At 35.1% G+C, this 21,198-nt stretch overlaps 1 long non-coding RNA gene across 7 annotated transcripts in view; it reads right to left on the bottom strand.

Moving 5' to 3' along the window:
• The window catches only part of LOC105466370 (uncharacterized), a 216,731-nt gene that overhangs the window by 179,457 nt on the left and 16,076 nt on the right, over positions 1 to 21,198 (bottom strand). For 4 of the 7 annotated variants that reach the window (XR_011619874.1, XR_011619868.1, XR_011619869.1 and 1 more), the window contains exon 2: positions 10,827 to 10,982. The exons of 2 other annotated variants lie outside the window; for them this stretch is intronic. This is a non-coding gene — a long non-coding RNA (uncharacterized lncRNA). Of the gene's footprint in view, positions 1 to 4,091; positions 4,907 to 10,826; positions 10,983 to 21,198 lie in introns of those variants that run through there. One more of the 7 variants, XR_011619870.1, reaches the window with a different exon arrangement.

Below are 21,198 nucleotides of genomic sequence, written 5' to 3' on the forward strand. Positions count from 1 at the left end.
TTATTAGAGTTTTGTTGACACTGAACTTATCTCTAGCTACACAATTTTATTTTTCTTTAACTGGGCAATATCAATATATTATAACCAAATTATATGTGCAAAATTATTAATTATTATTGAATTCTTATACATATATTTATAAATCTGCATATGAGTCAGATATTAGGAATAAATACTTTTTTATTCTTTTCTACATGACAATTTTAATTTTCCTCCTCAGGAACTAATAGATGTTGTAATGAACACCTCTTAATAATAAATAATTTAGTACGGGTGAGGTGGCTTACAACTGTAATCCCAGCACTTTGGGAGGCTGAGGCAGGCGGATCATGAGGTCAGGAGATCGAGACCATCCTGGCTAACATGGTGAAACCCCATCTTTACTAAAAATACAAAAATTAGCTGGGCATGGTGACGGGCGTCTGTAATCCCAGCTACTCAGGAGGCTGAGGCAAGATAATCTCTTGAACCTGGGAGGAAGAAGTTGCGGTGAGCAGAGATTGCGCTACTACACTCCAGCCTGGGTGACAGAGAGAGACTCCATATCAAAAAAATAAATAAATAATAAATAAATAAGTAAAAACATAATAACAAATATGTTAGTAATACAAAAGAATTATTTATACTGTATTTTTAATCCAATGACCCTCCTTGCCTGGAGAGTCAGCAACTTTTAGAACCAGTTATACAACACACAGGTGAAAGTAAGCACAGAGAATAACAATTTCTAAACTTAGTAACTATTTTTTGAGATTAAAAAACAATCTGTGACTCATGGCTGAAATATTTTTGACCGTTGTTTTACTTAAAATTGTGTTAGCCAAAAACAGCAGAAAATCAATTGAAGGGACTCTAAGTAATAAAAGTTATGTTATTTCAGAAAACAATAATTAGAAAGTGTTTAATTCAGGGTGAATTGATAAGGCAGTTTTCATAGTGTGTATCTGAAATATCTTCCAGATAATACTCAGATATTATTTGCCTATTTCTCTCTTTCTCTCATGAGTGTACAGTGACATTTTCTAGGAGCTATATTATGTGTGATATCACAACTGGATAATGCAAAAAATTATATAAGAATCCACCCTCTGCTATTAAGCCAAATATTAAAGAGATTAGAACACAATGTAAAGTTATGCTCCCTCTCACACAGTCTATTTTATTTTATTTTATTTTATTTTTGAGACAGAGTCTCACTCTGTCACTCAGGCTCGAGCACAGTGGCGTGATCTAGGCTCACTGCAACCTCCACCTCCCGAGTTCAAGCAATTCTCCTACTTCAACCTCACGAGTAGCTGGAACTATTAGGTGCGTGCTACCATGCCCAGCTATTTTATTTTAATTTTTTTTCCCCTAGAGATGAGGTTTTACCATGTTGGTAGGATGGTCTCAAACTCTGGACCTCCGGTGATCCACCCACCTCAGACACTGAAAGTGCTGGTATTACAGGTATGAGCCACCATGCCTGACCACAATTATCTTATTTTGAAAAATATAGTTATCACTCATAAAAAACATGTTATTCATGATAGTGTGTAATAAATATATTGATATCAAGTGAATTAATATATAGTATGTTTTATTTTCTTTTAAAAAAATTCTAATACGGCAAATATTGAGAGATGTAATCCACATAAACAGAAGCTCTTTGGAATCCTCAGTAATTTTTAAGACTGTAAAGAATTCCTGAGTCTCCAGAACTTTAGAGCTGCTGGTTGAATGATAGATAGCACAGGGATCCAGGTGATTTTAATCTCCTACTTCTGTCATTACCACAGGTGTTAATAATTTCTCTCCTCCGCCCTTCTCTCCAGTTAGATGACTGCTGCAGTAATTCTAGGTATCACATGCAGTTATGTGATGCAGCAAAGAAGACAGGCAATTACTCCCAAGTGCTTCCTTTTATAAGGAAGACAAACCTTATTCATGACTCCCACAGAATTTATTTCATATCCCGCTGGCTGGAAAAAAATACATGTCTCTGTTAAAACAATCATTCTAAAAGGAATGACATCACTCTGCCTAGCTAAGACCAGTTGTGACCCATCCTTGAGGAGAGATGGAGAGTCACTTGCTAGATTCTTCGGCCAAGCAGAGGCTAAACATTCAAAATAGAAAGGACCTCTGAACACAGGAAAGAATCATAGCTTGAGAATGGATTTTGATACAGTCACTGTGTCATTTGCATCTGTTGTGCTGGATTTACTTTCAAAAATTTAGGCAAGTATTAGATACTGTAACCATCTCATGTGTGGCACCAGTCATAGTCTTTGACCATTTAATCATATTCAGAGATTACTGGGGTTTAAAGATGAAAACGTTTTAAGAATTAGCATTTGAGTATTAATTAAAGTAATAAATATAACAGGCTAGATGATTTTTTTAAAGTAACTTGAGACAATAGTTTGGTGGTAAGCACACTAATACAAAGAAGTGAAGATTTAAAATAAAGGAAGGCCATAGATCTCAAAGAACATTCAGTGTATTTATTAGGAATTATTATATGCTTCCTTCAAAAATGCACATATTTTTAAGCATATTAAAAATAAATTATACATTTGAAAGTATGTGCAGATAAGACACTACAAATCACACCAATTTTATGCCTACATATATAGGTGCTAATTTATTATATTGTACTTGGATTTCATTCTGGACCTTCTAACAGCAACAGACTGTGGTGAGATGTTTTAGCTACCTAACCTAGGCCTATGCTAAATCTCTGTGACTGTCTTCATTAAAGTTTCTGATATTCATTTTCTAATTTATAAAATAATTAACTTAAGGAAAAGAAATGACAGCAGAGATAACTCAGATGCTAAACACTGCTTCAGTAGGTGTACTCTTAATTGTTTGCAAGAATTATACTCACTTAAATTGGTTGGCCTTGTGATTCACTTTATTTCAGAGATTTGAAGACTATGTATGCTAAAGAAATGATATTTTAGACATCTATTACAAACTGACATTAATGACAAGTGTGTGCATATTTAATCACTTTGTCCATTTTAGGTGTGGGCATACTTTTACCTAGTAAGTATTTTTAAATATAAATATTTGATATTGCTCTGAAAAGGTTATGGTTTCAATTTTAGTTTTAGAATAAATAGTCCAAATTAATCTATATTGCTGTTATAACATCCTTAAAATTTTTACAAAATTTAAATTGAATTATTTGGAAATTAATTAATATCATTTCAAACATATTTGCATATGTATTTGTTTTTTTTTTAGGGAGAAGCTAGATTTTTCATCTTTCAAGTGAATTATACACAATTAAGGGTTTTTTATTGGTAGGTATTATATATTTTCTTTTGTAAATCATACGCATTTAACACTGAGACATTACAATATATAATAATTATTATAAAGTATTTATTTTTATCTTCAAATTAAATACCAATTTCTACAACTGGAAATATTTTAGAGCACTTTCAAGCATAACCATACTTTTGTTTCAATTTTTAGACTAGAACTGACTTACAATAGCCTCAGACTGATATCTCTATATGTGTGTGAGTAGTTTCAATTGTTTATTTTGTTTTTGTCCTTATTTTGGTTGTGTTGACAAGTTATTTGACCATAAACAAACAACACATTTGATTTAAAATGAAAATCCGACATCCAATTTTCAACCTTCTGTGAGCTAGTACATTACCAGATAAATCAATTCTATCGTTGAATTGAATAGCAATTATAAGAATGTAGTTAAGTCAGCCAATTCAGTTGTATTTGGTGAAGCTATTTATGGTATTGCCCATAAATGTGAAGTTCCAATTTATGTTAAATGATGTCCTCCAGCATCTCCTGTGGAGAAGTTGCTTTGCTGATGGCGAGTTCCTATCACCCGTGTCTCTAGGGGAAGTAGTTCAGTATGGTGATGCATTACAGGAAAATTAAAATTAAATTTCAGTTGTCTTATAATAGCATTTTATAATTATTTGACAACCTAGTTAACAGCACCAACATATTTTCTCTTCTGAAAACCTAACAGGTGTTTGCTGGATTTTCTTCATCTGTTATGAATCAGTACTGATTCCAACTGGACATGTTCCATTCAATAGATGGATATTTTTTATATTTGTAGATACCTTGCACCTGTTCAAACAGTATCAGCTCCAAACCTGTCTTCTTAGTTGATGCTGGTTGTTATGTTCTTGACACCTGGCCCATCTGATCCACATCATTGTCTGTAGAGAACAGATTTATTATACGCATACTGTTGCACCTGTCTCAAATTATCTAAATCTGTCTCTGTCTGGCATATTGTCAGTTTTAGAGGGATTGTGGAAAAATAGGTTTACCGATGCTGAATCATATTTTTCCTTCATGACAAAATGATACTTCAATTCTGTAAAAAGTCATCAAAGTAAATTTTAAGTATATTACCATTAGAAATAAACTGAAAATTTAATATTTGAATGTTTTGTTATTTGCCGACTAAAATAGGCAGATTTTAAAGGCCAGAAGATTGAGACTCTATTCATTACGTATGCTGAGAATATGCTGACTTCATTATCCTTAGTAAATGCGACTTCATTATCCTTAGTAAATTAGGGAAGGTATTTACCACTTGCGGAGTACCTGAAGGGGTGGGAAGAAAGCATGTATTTTCACGGTCCATGGCAATTTAAGTTAGCTAATATTAATTTATCCGGAAAGGAAAGAAATGAGGCAATGTGCAGAATCAAACGAAGAAAAACTAGGAGAGGGAGTTCCTGGTTCTATCAGAAAATGGCATTTGTGGCAGGGTGCAGTGGCTCACCCCTGTAATCCCAGCACATTGGAAGGCCGAGTCGGGCCGATCACCTGAGGTCAGGAGTTAGACACTAACCAGGCCAACATGATGAAGCCCCATCTCTACCAAAAGTACAAAATTTAGCTGGCCGAGGTGGCTTACTCCTGTTATCCCGGTTACTCGGGAGGCTGAGGCACAAGAATTGCTGTGAACGTGAGAGGCTGATGTTGCAGTGAGCTGAGATCTCACCATTGCACTCCAGCGTGGGCAACAAAGTGAGACTTCATCTCAAAAAAAAAAAAAAAAAAAAAGGCATTTGTGGTCATTTTTTTTTCTTTAATGAGAATCTAAAAATGTTTAATACTTGTCTATCTCATCACACTGTTCGGGTGACTCCTTATTGTGCTATAAAAATTAGGGGAATTGGAAATACATTCTAGGTCCATGTATTTTTAGTTTTCCTGTAAGTCAAAAGATAATTCTGATTTATAATAATATTCTACACACAAAAAAGTGATTTTAAAAGGCCCAAATTGTATTCTCACAAATTAGACTAACTTTTTAAAAAATAGATATTTTATTATGTAATCCAGATGTTCAGTTCCAAGAAAATAAAACCATGGCATAATTTTAAATCTTCCAAATTTCTTCTTGTTAACTAGACAAAACAAGTAGGTGAAACATAAAAGAAATTCAGAAATGACAGTGTAGAATTAACACAGAGCAAATACAGACTTCATAAAGCCCTGTAATAAAAATAGAGACTAGAATAGAAAAATATTGAAAAGTTCAAGATACAGAGAAAAGCATGAAAATATTTCAAGAGAAAATGATATAAGCAGAAGATGAAGCTATTTAGCACATGTTTAATTTGAGCTCCCACAAAAGTACTCTATCTTCCCCCCAAAAGCAAAAAATAATGTTAAAAATATATAGACCTATGTCAAGAGAACCTTATTTCAGAAATATTCTCACTGATAAGGCATGCTATTTACCTGGAGAAACTGAGTAATAATTATTGACACGGAGAACTATCATAGCAACACTATTAGACTACAAAAACAAAGAAAAAAATTTCTGAGAACCTAGGCATGAATACCAATTTTCTTATATTAAGAAAAATCAGGCTTTCATCAAACATCTGAAGAGTAACATTGCATACCAAAGATACTGGTTACAAACAGAAAGAAAATATGAATCAAGTATTTTTCTCTATCCAACCAAAAGAAATTTTAGTACAAAAAGTAAATAAAGGCTAAAAGCATCTAAAACAAAATAACAAAAAATCCTCTTGCATTAATATATTCGGGCAGTGTTCCTGAGGAACAAAGAAAGAACTTCAAACAAACAAGACATTGAAGATTTTGCAACCGGTTATTTGTATACATTAAATATATTTAAATACAAAATTAAGATTAAAAATAGAGATAACTGCAATAGGATATTATGTAAATACAAATGATCTGATAATGTAAGAGTATAGAACTTACAGATATTTGAAAAAAAAAGGCAGGGTGTATGTCAGATAGATGCAAAAAAAATTCATTTCATGCCAAAAAATTAAGTAGTTCAATTACATTTATCACACTAAATAGGACAAAGAAAATACCCGAATTAAGATAATATTAGTGATAATATTTTAATAGAGTGAGAGAAGGTAAAAAGGATAAAACGTTGTTTGCTAATCATATTTACTCTTATTTTAAGCAGCCAAGAAATCTTACTTACTAAATTCCAAAAATATACCAAAACAACAGAAAAATGATAAAGAAATAAACCTCATAGTATTTTTTTTCTTTGCATATGTAGTGGAATGAAACATTATGACAAAATTGAGATCAAACATCTATCTTATGTATATAAATATGTCAAATTTTCCCTTTAAATGACAATTTTTTTAAGATTTGTTAACAATGTAAAATTCAGCCATTCAATGCAAAAACAAGAAGATAAAAAAATCAAACTAAATTATTTTGGACGTTTAAAAATAAAAAAAGCACGGCTGAGTGCAGTGTTTCATGCCTATAATACCCATACCTTGGGGTGCTCAGGCAGGATTGCTTGAGGCCAGGAGGTCTCGACTATCCTGGGAAACATAGTGAGACTTACATCTATTTTTTTTAAATAAAAAAACAGTAAATAAGTAAATTTTAGAAAAACATTGGGAATCATAAACTTGACAAATGCAAATAAAAGTAAAATAAGCCATAATCTTCATATCTAAAAAAATGGAATTTATGCCAAAAATAAGAGAAAAAGAGCTACTTCATGTTCTCTAAATGTCCCATAAAAATATAAGAATTATTATCTGTGCATAATAACCTGCAGCAACTTTGCAAATCAGAAATTATAGCAGATAAAATAATTGACAAAAATCACCCTAAAAAGAGAGACTATAATATTCTTATGTGACAACCAAATGTTAATGTCCTTAACATAGAAAGAGCTCCTACAAAATAAAAAAGATATATACCAATGTTATGATAGGAAAAATATATAAATTCAATATATAGGAAAAGAAATGCAAACATCTCTGAACATATAAGGTGCTTAATCTCACTCTTAAGGAGATAAGTAACACTACAGTAACACTATTTCTCATCTATCATATTACAAAAAAAAAACAAAAACTTAAGTAGCAAATAGTTTTTAAATGTTTACAGAAATGGCATACTATTGGTGGTAATATAAAATCGTGCAAATTTTTTGAAGGAAAACTTGACACTATTTAGCAAATCACATATCCATTTACTCCTTGACTTGTTTATAGGTATTTAAACATACTCATGCAAAGCTAATTGAAATGCACAAAATTTCTTCATTATTAGTGCCATTATTAGTAATAGCAAATATTAGAAATAATTCAAATATTCATTAAGGAATTGATTGAAATAACAATGACACATTTATAAATGAGTTACTATACACACATGAAAGGAAATTGAAAATATATCTGTGTAGTGATATGGAGTGTTTTCCAAAACATACTGTCAAATGAAAGCATCTCTCTTGCTACATGTGGATAGTTACAGATGACTGAGATAGACAAATGACAGATATCAGAAGTCCCTTTTTTGTCATAGAAGGAGTCTATCTAATGCTTCCAACTTCCAGGGGATGGTCTGATGCTGTACCTGTCCCATGGTTAAAGCCTCCTTCCTCAGCAGCTGAAGTGAATTCCAGAAGATGTAAAGGGATTATATTCTTTTTTCCCTACTCTTCAATTTTCTTTCTTTCCCATTTTGAGAGCCAGACATTAAAAGCTAGAATATGAAAAAGTAAGTTTATATATAAGGAAAATTAGAAATGACCACACATGTTCAGGGAAACACAAGGCTCAAAAGAAATGGGAAGACCTTAAGTTTACACTTTAAGCTGATACTTGGCATAGGCACAGCTCACAACAAGCAAAAAATAAAAACAATAAACAAAAGTCATAACCAAAATAACACCAAAGCCTACCCTTGGTAATGGAAGAATCTGATTTCCAGAGTTACAAATTATCAGATTTATGCTTCTAATCTTCAACAAAAGAAATCACAAGAACGACAAAGAAGAATAAATGTACTGCCCATTCAAAAGAAAAATAAATAAATAAACTGACAAGAACTGTTCATGAGAAGGAGCTGTTGACATATCTATTAAACAAAGAGTTTTTTCTTTCAAAAGATGTTCAAAGTACTAAAGAAACATTTTTCAAAAGTTAAGAAAATGATACATGAACAAAATATAATAATAAAGAGAAAAAACTAAAAAAAGGAAATTTTGCATCTGAAAAGTACAGTAACTGCAACGAAAAATTAGACAAATTCAAAGGCAAATATGAGAAAGCAAAATAAAGAATAGGAATAAATAATGAACTTTACAATAGGTCAGTGGAAACTATTGAGCCTGAGGAACAGAAAGAAAAAAACAATTTGAAGAAAATTGAACAGATCCTGAAGAACCTATAGGACACCGTCAAGCTGACTAACATATGGATTGTGGAATTTCTAGAAGAAGCAGCTAGATAAAAGAAAGGCACAGAGAGACTATCTGAAAATGTAAACACTGAAAACTTCCCAGATTTGATGAAAGACCTGAAAAAACGTCCAAGAGACGCAACATATGCCAACTAACATGAACTCAAAGAGGCACACACCGAGTCACATTATAATCAAACTTCTGAAAGACAAAGACATTCTTGAAGGCAGCAAGAGAGAAATGACATGTCACATACAAGAAATCCATTAAAATATTTTAAGCATATTTTTTATCAGAAACTTTGGATGCCAGAAGGCAGTGGGCCAACATGTTCGAAGTGCGAATAATAAAACGGTCAACCAAGAATATCCTACATTCAACAGAATTATCCTTTGAAAATAAGGTAGAGATTACGACTTTCTCAGACAAACAGAAGCTGAAGAAGTTCATTACTACTAGACCTGTCTTGAAAGAAAAACTAAAGTGAGTTTTACAGAATGAACTGAAAGGGGAAAAAGGACAGTGGTATAGCCAACAAGTAATATCTGTCTTGGAAATATAAAAGCACTTATAGCACTACATAAAGAACAGTAATTAATCACCCTACATAAAGAACAGTAATGATTAAACGAGACATCTCAAAGTGCTTATAGCACGCCATAAAGTACTTTACTATTACATCATGATAATCTTTTTTGTTTGTTTTTGTTTTTGAGAGGGAGCTTTGATCTTGTTGCCCAGGCTAGAGTGCAATGGTGTGATCTCAGCTCACTGCAACCTCCACCTCCCAGATTCAAGTGATTCCCCTGCCTCAGCCTCCCGTAGTAGCTGGGATTATAGGGGCCCACCACCATGCGTGGCTAATTTTTGTATTTTTAATAGAGATGGAGTTTCACCATGTAGGCCACGCTGGTCTCGAACTCCTGACCTCATGATCTGCCTGCCTCGGCCTCCCAAAGTGCTGGGATTACAGGCATGAGCCACTGTGCCTGGCCCATGACAATCTTTTTTCTCTCTCTATTTAAGTTTTTATCATTTCATATTGTTGGCATCATAACAATGCTTCATAATTAGATTTAATTACCTAATAATATATTGTAAGAATATCTACAGATTTATAAATATATTTAAGAATATTACTTAAAGAGACTTTACTTTTTAGAAGAGTTTTAGATTTATAAGAACATAATTTTGTGGCTCTATAAAAGTCATGTGTAAAAAAAATTTATCCAATTATATAATTCAGACCCTTAAAGTAGCATATTACAGCTCTTTACTTTTTTCTCCATCATAAACAATCGTATGATAAATATTCTAAAACAAGCATTTCTGTGATTTTCTTTGTTTCATTCTTCATAGAATAAATATATACATATGGTATGCCTTGGTCAAAAGTTTTGGCATTAAGTTTGTTTTGAATTTTTTGTCAAATATTGTTTCAAAAAAAATCTATACTTACACTTATAGTATCATCCGTTTTTATCTCTCCAAATTAGTTGCTGAATACTGATCATTTAGATACACTTTTGTGTATTTATGGGTCACTGGTATTTCTTTTTGGTAACTTACTTTTGGGGTGCTTCACCACTTCAGTTTGACTGTGAAAGATACTTAACTTATAAGTACAATTATACTGAAAGTTTAGATCTTGTACTATTTGTTAATTATAACCAATTGATTTTCATTTTGAAGATTTTTCATAAAGTTGAAGAGACAACAAATTAATATTCATTTGTACATATTTAATCATCATTTAGTGCATAGAGTTACTTTTAGCATATATGATAAATGTAATGATTCTACTTGATAAGTATTTATTTTTAAATATATAAATATGTATTTCCAGCTTTGTATAAAGAAAAGTAGGCACAATTTTACAAGAATTCAGATTCAGTCAACACTGGGGGAATGCTTGTTTTTGACTTCACTGGGGACTTGAATAAAACACACTAGATATCAGAAATTGCATGTTTATAAAGCTGATACGCTTACCTTTCTACAAAGGAAATGGGGTTTTGTATGCTTTTTTTTTTTTTTTTTTTTTCCAACAGAGTCTCACTCTGTTGCCAGGTTGGAGTGCAGTGGCTCGATCTTGGCTCACTGCAACCTCCAGCAGTTCTCCTACCTCAGCCTCCTGAGTATCTGGGACTACAGGCACATGTCACCACACCCGGCTAATTTTTGTATTTTTAGTAGAAGCAGGGTTTCACCATGTTGACCAGGATGCTCTCGATCTCTTGACTTCGTGAGCTAACCGCCTCTGGTGAAAATATTCATGACTCTAGAGGAGATAAAGGTTAGTGGTATAGCCAACAAATAATGTCCGTCTTGTAACTATAAATAAACATAATGAGTATTTCAAAGAATCGACGAGTAAGACAGAAATGAAGTCCCAGTTTGTACAAATTAAAATGTTGATGCCTGAAGTGATACAACTAGAAGCATCACCACAACATTACTATTTGAAACCAAAAAGCATTTTTTAAAGCAAAAATTATTTAGCAGAAATTTAATTTCAAGAAACATTTCAAATAACCCTCTAACTGAGAAAACAAGAGTTTGATTACTTATCATGCCAATAATTAGTTTAATTAATCGTCCCAATTTATTTGGTTAAACCTGAATTGTTCTTTTTCTTTGAATTTTATTTTAAATTATACCTTAAGATTGACTGTCAAACTCATTTTGTGGACTGATCTAAAAATATGTATTTAATATAGAAGTAGTGTATCTCTTCTACATGTTTAGTGAATACGTTTGTTTTCAATTTAAAAAAACTGTAATCACCTTTTCCTATGCTAGTGTTGTCTTTATAAATTATTCACATCTTCTTCCAATAAGTCTCACAATTGGCATAGCCATTTGTTAACTCCTACAAATTAGTGAGTCTTGGAAATTAAAGCATATGATATAAGTGAAAGGGATCAGTCAATAAAATCCTATCAAAACGATCAGGCTTATTGATTATCTCTCTAGATAAGAAAGGTGGATTAATTCCTACCTAGACATGCCTTCACTTGTCTACTGGGGTTCTGTGGTGCACTAGTCAGTGGACTAGTAAGTGTCATACAATAAACTTCTTCATCTTTATGAAAATGTTCTAAAGTTTTATTTTCCAGTGTGGTAGTTTCTAGACACATGGGACTATTGAGTGTTAGGAACACAGTTAGTGAGGCTGGGTGCAGTGACAAATGCCTATATTCCCAGAACTCTGGGAGGCCAAGGTGGGAGGATTGCTTAAGTCCAGGAGTTCAAGATCAGCCTTGGCAACATAGTGAGACCTCATCTCTACAAAAATTTAAAATAATAATAAGAAGAAAACCTAGCCAGCTGTTGTGATGTGTTCTCAGCTACTCAGGAGATTGAGGTGGGAGGTTCCGTTCAGCCCAGGAGGTCAAGGATGCATTGAGCAGAGGCACCACTGCACTCCAGCCTGGGTGACAGAGGGAGAGAGACCCTCTCTGAAAAAAGAGGGAAAAAAAAAGAAAATGTGGCTAGTAAGACTGATCATCATATATATATGATATATATACGTGATATATATATATATTTCAGAGTTACATGTGTAGGCAAGTTTGTTACATAGATACACGTGTGCCATCAGGATTTGTTGTGCAGATTATTTCATCACTCATTTATTAAGTCTCGTAGCCATCACTTATTTTTTTCTGGATCCTCTCCCTCCTCCCACCTTCTACCCTCTGAAAGTACCCACTGTGTGTTGTTCTCCTCTATGTGTCCATGTGTCCTCATCATTTAGCTCCCACTTATAAGTGAGATCATGAGTAATTGGTTTTCTTTTCCTGTGTTAGTTTGTTAAGCATAATGGCCTACAGCTTCATCTATATTGCTTCAAAGGACATAATCTATCATTTTATTACTACCTATTCTATGATGTATATACATCACAGTTTCTTTTTTTTTTTTTTTTTTTTTTTTTTTTTGAGACAGAGTCTTGCTCTGTCGCCCAGGCTGGGGTGCAGTGGCCGGATCTCAGCTCACTGCAAGCTCCGCCTCCCGGGTTTAGACCATTCTCCTGCCTCAGCCTCCCGAGTAGCTGGGACTACAGGCGCCCGCCACCTCGCCCGGCTAGTTTTTTGTATTTTTTAGTAGAGACGGGGTTTCACCGTGTTAGCCAGGATGGTCTCGATCTCCTGACCTCGTGATCCGCCCGTCTCGGCCTCCCAAAGTGCTGGGATTACAGGCTTGAGCCACCGCGCCCGGCCCACAGTTTCTTTATTCAGTCTACCATTGATGGACATTTAGGGTGCTTTCATGTCTTTGTTACTGTAAAAAGTGCTGCAATGAACATATGCATGCATATGTCTTTGTAATAGAATGATTTTTATTCCTTTGGATGTATACCCAGTAGTAGGTTTGCTGGGTTGATTGATAGTTCTGTTTTTAGGTATTTGAAGAATCACCACACTGTTCTCAACAACGGTTGAAGTAATTTACAATTTTACCGACAGTTTATAAGTGTCCTCTTTCTCTGTGAACTCACAACACCTGTTATTTTTTTATTTTTATTTTTATTTTTGAGACGGAGTCTCGCTCTGTCGCCCAGGCTGGAGTGCAGTGGTCGGATCTCAGCTCACTGCAAGCTCCGCCTCCCGGGTTCACGCCATTCTCCTGCGTCAGCCTCCCGAGTAGCTTGGACTACAGGTGCCCGCCACCTCGCCCGGCTAGTTTTTTGTATTTTTTAGTGGAGACAGGGTTTCACCATGTTAGCCAGGATGGTCTCGATCTCCTGACCTCGTGATCCGCCCATCTCGGCCTCCCAAAGCTCTGAGATTACAGGCTTGAGGCACTGCGCCAGGCCCTATTTTTTTTACTTTTTAATGGCCATTCCGACTGGTGTGAGATGGTATCTCACAGTGGTTTTGATTTGCATTTATCTAACGATCAGTGATGTTGAGCATTTTTTAATAGGATTGTTGCCCACATGTACGTCTTTTTATGAAAAGTGTCTGTTCATGTCCTTTGCCTATTTTTTTTTTTTTTTTTTTTTTTTTTTTTTTTTTTTTTGAGACAGAGTCTTGCTCTGTCACCCAGGCTGGAGTGCAGTGGCACCACCTTGGCTCACTGCAACTTTCATCTCCCAGGTTCAGGCCATTCTCCTGCCTCAGCCTCCCAAGTAGCTGGGACTACAGGTGCCCACCACCACACCTGCCTAATTTTTTGTATTTTTAGTGGAGACGGGTTTTCACCATGTTAGCCAGGATGGTCTCGATCTCCTGACCTCGTGATCCGCCCGCCTTGGTCTCCCAAAGTGCTGGGATTACAAGCATGAGCCACTGCGCCCAGCCGTATTGCCTACTTTTTAATGGGATTGTTTGATTTTTTATTGCAAATGTGTTTAAGTTCCTTGCGGACACTGGATATTAGACTGTTATCAGATGCTAGTCTACAAAAATTTTCTTTCATTTTGTCGGTTGTCCATTTGTTCATAGTTTCCTTTGCTATGCAGAAGCTCTTTAGTTTAATTAAATCCCATTTGTCAATTTTTGCTTTTTTTGCAATTGCTCCTGGAATGTTCATCATGAAATTTTTACCCATTTGTATGTTCAGTATGGTATTGCCTAGGTTGTCGTCCAGGTTTTTTATAGTTTTGGGTTTTACATTTAAGTCTTTACTCCATCTCAAGTTAATTTTTGCCTATGGTATAAGGAAGGGGTCCAGTCTCAATCCTTCGCATATGACTTGCCAGTTATTCCAGCATCATTTATTGAATTGGGAGTTCTTTTCTCACTGCTTGTTTTTGTCAGGTTTGTCAAAGAACAGATGGTTTTAGGTGTGTGACCTTATTTCTGGGCTCTTGATTCTGTTACATCAGTCTATATGATTGTATTTGTACCAGTGCCATGCTGTTTTGGTTACTGTAACTCTATAGTATAGTTTGAAATCAGGTAACCTGATGCCTCCAGCTTTGTTCTTTTAGATTATAATTGCCGTGGTTATTCAGCTCTTTTTTGTTCCACGTGAATTTTAAAATAGGGTTTTTTCCAGTTCTGTGAGGAATGTCATTGGTTGTTTGATAGGAATAGCATTGAATCTTCAAATTCTTTGAAACAGTTTGGACATTTTAACAAAATTGATTCTTCCTATCATGATCATAGAATGTTTTTCCATTTGATTTTTTGAGCAGTTTTGTAGTTCTCCTTGTAGACATCTTTCATCTCCCTGGTTAGCTATATTCCTGGGTATTTATTTCTTTCTCTGTTAATTGTGAATGGTATTGAATTCCTGATTTGGCTTTTGACTTGACTGTTGTTTGTGTATAGGAATGCTACTAATTTTTGTGCATTGATTTTGTTAATAAACTAATTTTTAATTTTTATTTTATATTAATTAATTTAAACTGAAATAGCCTATTTTAGGGTAGCATAAAAAACTGAGCCTGAGACAATGGTTTGCAAGGAGTTAGTTTGTTTGCTAATGTTATACCAGGGAGTAAGGATGAGGGAAAAGAAAAATGAGATGAAGAAGAAAAGTTTAATATATGAATGCTTTATCAAGTTGGCCACAGATTATAGCAATTCACGTACAGTTTTTCAGAACGTCTGAGGAGCTTTCTGACATATATTTCAAAACTGTCCACTCAGAAGATTAAAAGGACAAGCATTTGTCCTTTGCTCTTATTCCCCATTGATCCAGAAATTCACAGGCATTGACCTCTCCACAGTTTGAGGTTTTGTGTGTGTAAGGGCTAAGTGGGTTTACTGGGCACATCTCTCTCAGGTGCACAGAAAAATTACATAATAAGGAGGAAAGTGATGGATATGGGCCCCAGATGAGATGCTTTTATGAAGTTGGTGCAAGCCTATGAGGACCTGGTCACCACAGCACTGGCCTGACAGGAGCTAGAGAACTAGCTGAAAAGAGTCCTATGCAAAATTATAAATGTTTTAAGTGAGTGCATAAAGCAGGAATGGTCTCTGACCTTGTCGAAATTATAATAAAGTGAAGTAGATAAAAAAGTAAGAAGATAATCAGAAATTTTGATGAGTGCTGTTGAGGAAATAAACAAGGTATACGGATAGAGCACAGTACAAAGAGAGTTAATTCTGCGGAGTGATTAGTGAAAGCCTCTCTAAAAAAGATGCTATTAAAGCTGAAATATGCTGGATGAGGAAGAAGCCACAGAGAAAAAGCTGTGCAATCAATCAGGAAAAATATGAAGGAAATCACAATTTAAAAATATTCCCTTTTTAGTGTTTTCCCAAAAAGAAATCCTCAACCCACACAACAAATGGAAGATGAGTCATGATAGTCAACCTATCAACTCAACTAATAGTGTCACCAAAATGAAAGATCCTTGGTAGATTTATACAGTTGTTAAATCTAGACTCTTATTCTGCTTTTCAATGGTAGGTAATAACAGAGAACTTCCTTTTCTCTAAATGAAAATATATAAACTTATAAGTGAAAAACAAAATTTAGTTGAAGCCATAATTTTTGCTTTCAACGCTGGTAGCAGCAAGCGTGTTTAAAATAGTAAATTGTTCACTGGAAAACAACAACAAAACATAAAAGAAGAGAAAAAAGACATTTTAAAGAAAAACAGTCAATAAATTTATCTATATATTAAAGAAATCAAACTGGGGGGATCCCTTTTGATCACTGATGCATGAAAATTTGACAGATTTCAAAATAGAATCTGACAGCACTGAAACAACATTACTAAATTTTGGTGACTAAATTAATTTGATTCTCCTTGGGAGCGTAGATTAACTTTGTTTTCTAATATCTCAGTGTGGGAAATATAATGCACTTACTTGAGGAAATTAAAGCGAAGGTAGAAAACAGAATGTTTGAGACAAGACAATTAACCACCACTTGCTAAGTAATAAATCATAGATTTAGACTTTAATTTCTTAAACTATGTTTTATGGGACCCCAGGTTCTTCCCTGGGAACCTCAAACCCTTAGAATATTTTATGTTGCAGGAAGAGTTGTCTTTAACTGTTTGCATACAATTATTTACTTAACATTTAAATTTCAATCAAATATATTCCTCCAAATTTAATTTGCACTCTCAGTTTTATTCTATAGTGGTCACCTTTTAGCAGACATAATTACTATGGAAAAGTATGGTTATTTATTATATAATCCTCACAACTTCATTTAGTAGACACTAGTTTTATAGAAGAGTGAAAATGAGGCTTAGAGATGTCAAGAAACCTCTACCTTGTTTTCTTGTGTCCTTTAGAGACTATAGCAGTGTCTGACACAAAACAAGAGCTTAAAAAGAGTTGTCAGTAACTTGCTGACTAATCAACTCGCTTTTATGTGTCGTTTTGCAAATTTTAAAGAGAAACCCTTGACTTTAGCTCCCTCCCACATTACACCCAAAATAGAATCTATGTCTTGACTATTCTTCACCTTCTAATAGTTTAGTCGTGCCCTGAATAAACATTGATTTCTTCAAACCCAAAACTTCCAAAGCACTCTTCAATATTTACTCTTTTTATGTCATATATCTTATCTATCGTGTCTTCAGTAGTTTCTTCTTCTAAAATATATTTAATTTTTTATTTTATTTTAATTAATTTATTTTTTGAGATGGAGTTTCACTCTTGTTGCCCAGGCTGGAGTGTAATGGTGCAATCTCGGCTCACTTCAATCTCTGCCTCCCGGGTTCAAGCGATTCTCCTGCCTCAGCCTGCCAAGTAGCTGGGATTACAGGCACCTGCCACCATGCCTGGCTAATTTTGTATTTTCAGTAGAGACAGGGTTTCATCAACTAAATTGTTAAACATAATACAAAAACATAGTAATTAAAATAATGTGATATGGTACAAGTAATTCAGACTTATGGATGGAACAAATCCTAATAAATTTTTGTCTGCCTTGTAACCAAGGGAATTTATAACATTTGCAGTACTGCTACAAATATTGAATTATATAAAAGCATTAAACCCTAGGCCTTTTGAATTCATTATATTTTCAGAGTTTCCTTATCAAGTGAATAATCAAAATATCTAGTGTTCATATTACAATATTGATACAGATTCCTGTACTAACTACTGATTCCATTGTGAAGTAAAACGCTAAAGGATATATATACACACACATATATATATGTATATATATACACACATATATATATATTTAAAATCTGTTTCTTCTCCAACTCTATTGCCACCACTGTCCAAGTCAACATCTTTATCCTCAAACAGTATTAATAATCTTCCATGATCACATTCCTTCAAAGTAGACTCCTACCAATTCTCCAAACATCTATCAGGATATTCTTTTATAAAATAGTGAAAAGATCTCATTGTGGTTTTGATTTGCATTTCTCTGATGGCCAGTCACACCAGTTAGAATGGCAATCATTAAAAAGTCAGGAAACAACAGGTGCTGGAGACGATGTGGAGAAATAGGAACACTTTTACACTGTTGGTGGGATTGTAAACTAGTTCAACCATTGTGGAAAAGAGTATGGCAATTCCTCAAGGATCTAGAACTAGAAATACCATATGACCCAGCCATCCCATTACTGGGTATATACCCAAAGGATTATAATCATGCTGCTATAAAGACACATGCACACGTATGTTTATTGCGGCACTATTCACAATAGCAAAGACTTGGAATCAACCCAAATGTCCATCAGTGACAGACTGGATAAAGAAAATGTGGCACATATACACCATGGAACACTATGTAGCCATAAAAAAGGATGAGTTTGTGTCCTTTGTAGGGACATGGATGCAGCTGGAAACCATCATTCTCAGCAAACTATCATAAGAACAGAAAACCAAACACCACATGTTCTCACTCATAGGTGGGAACTGAACAATGAGATCACTTGGACATGGGAAGGGGAACATCACACACCAGAGCCTATTATGGGGAGGGGGGAGGGGAAAGGGATGGCATTGGGAGTTATAACTGATGTAAATGACGAGTTGACGGATGCTGACGAGTTGATGGGTGCAGCACACCAACATGGCACATGTATACATATGTAACGAACCTGCACGTTGTGCACAGGTACCCTAGAACTTAAAGTATAATAAAGAAAAAAAAAGAAAAATAAATAAATAAAAAATAAAAATAAAATAAAATAAAATAGTGAAAAGATCTTGAAAATTTCTGTAACTTAAAATTAAATTTTTACTATAGCCAGCTAATTTTCACTTGGTATCTAAGAATAATTATTTCAACTTAATGTAATCATCTTCCAGGTCCTTTCTGCCCACTGCCCAGACAAAATCCATCCACTAAGACCACAGTATTGTAGTAGAGAAAGAATGTAACTGATGCAAGACCGGTCCACAAGGGAAAACTGGAGTTATTACTCAAATCAGTCTTCCCAAAGACTCCAAGGGTTTTATGCACACTCTGGAAAGCAGGGGACTAGGGAATGGGTACTGCTGCTTGGTTAGAGATGAAATTATGGAGGTATGGAAAACCATCTGCATCTGCCTCTGGATGCAGCCACGGGATTAGTTGAATCCTGAGTCAGGAGTCTGGGTGAGGTCACTCTAAAAAATATCCCACACAAAAAATCTTAGGTTCTACAGTAGTGATGTTATCCATAGGAGCAATTGGGAAGATCACAAATCTTGTGACCTCTGGCCACATGACCCCTGAGCAGTAAGGGACTATAGAAACTACATGTGTCTCATAACCTCTCATCAGTCTTACAAAGCACTTATAGCTGCAGGAAGAGAGAGGGAATTAATTTTTGGTAGGGATTAGTATTATTGTTGTTTCAAAGTTAAACTATAAATTTCTCTCAAAGTTAGCTTGGCCTATGTATAGGAATAACCAAGGACAGCTTGGAGGTTAGAAGCAAGTTAGGGTCAAATCTGTCAGATTTCTCTTACTGTCATAATTTTGCAAGGACAATTTCATTAGCATGTTTAAAATGTAACACTGAACATTACACCCAAATCAGTTCAAGCCTTTATTCTTGCCTTTATCTGTACTATCTACATAGACCATAATAAATATTGTAAGCCAATTCTCCATGGAGCTACTCCCTCTTTCCCTTCACGGTTTTATTTCTCTCCAAAGCATTGATCACCCATCAATATACTAAGTGTTGTTCTTATCTTTTGCATTCACTGTCAGTTTTCTCTCACATAAAATGTAAACTCCATAGAGAATATTCCTAAATGCCTAGAATAGTTCCTGGCACATAATAGGTTCTCGATAAACATTAATTGAATAATTGGGTAGAAGAATCAATCATTAATGATTGGTCTACAAGACACTGCAATATTTTTTGCACTTTTTCTCTCTCCAATCTAATCTGGTGACATTGTCATTTTTATTTTCTATAGTCACCCTGTGTGTTTCCTATGCCTAAAATATTCTCCACCATGCTTCCTGACGTGGAAGTTTTCATCCCTTAGGACTCAATTTAGAGCTCCCCACCTCAGAGAAATATTTTTATCCTATCCCATTTAAAGTAACTTTTTATTCAGCAACATTAACAATTTCTAGCCAACATTCAACCAGTGCCTTTCATAGCATATTTAAATCTCTAGGTTTTTGTTGTTGTTGTTCCTGTACCTAATTCTTATTTCTTTAATAAAATATGTGCTCCTTATGGGTATAGCTATATTATTTGTCATTTTATCCCCAGTCATCAACCAAGTGCCTGAAGCACAACTATAATTAAATTGTTGGGAAAAAACAAATGGGACTTTCACATTTCATTCCATTATCTCTATATCATGGTGATGCCGGAATTTTTCTCGACCCCTGCGTTGGACTTACAACAGGGTTGCCCCATTTACTCGGCCAGCCGTATTCAACCTCTTATGGGAAGGAGAGAGTAAGCAAGTGAGTGTGGGATCTGGCTGGCCACTTTGGGCACTGGCCAGCGCAGGCTCTGTGCGGGCCCCATGGTGGAGCCCAAGTAGGGGTGCCTGTGACCCTCGAAGCCCCAGAGTGTGTGTTACAATGCTCTCTTAGCTCCACCATCCATGGACAGCAGTGTGTTGTCAGCTCAATGGGTACCTTTTCTTGTCAGGTGGGGCAGCTGCCCTCTGCCAGTGATGGTAAAGGGGCAGTGTAACAGCCTTTTTCAGGTACCCGTGCTCAATGAGTCCCAAGCTCTTGTCCAGGATCTGAGAGGAATGAGGTCACATGGACACTTGAAGTATGGTGGAGGTGGAGAATTTTATTTAGCAATGAAAATGGCTCTCAAAAGAGAGGGGAGCTGGAGGGGTGGAAGGACAGGCAAGCAATTTTCCCTGAAGTCCAGCTATCTCTGGCCAGCTCTTCTTCGAAGTGAAGCCATCTCTCCCCTGAAGTCCAGCCGTACCTCTCAAATCAAGTTGCTTCTTTCCAGTCAAGCTGCATCCCCCTCTCTACTGATTGAGTCTGGGGTCTTTACAGGTCCAGCACGGGAGCTGCTGGGTGGGGGGCGGAGCATAGATACTTTTGGAAAAGGCAACATTCGATTTGTAAAAAAACATTATTTAGAAACAAATAATTGGGAGAGAGTCGGCAAACAGGGATAGAAATTATCA

The sequence above is a fragment of the Macaca nemestrina genome, chromosome 2, assembly GCF_043159975.1.
Source record: "Macaca nemestrina isolate mMacNem1 chromosome 2, mMacNem.hap1, whole genome shotgun sequence".
Classification (NCBI taxonomy): Eukaryota; Metazoa; Chordata; class Mammalia; order Primates; family Cercopithecidae; genus Macaca; species Macaca nemestrina.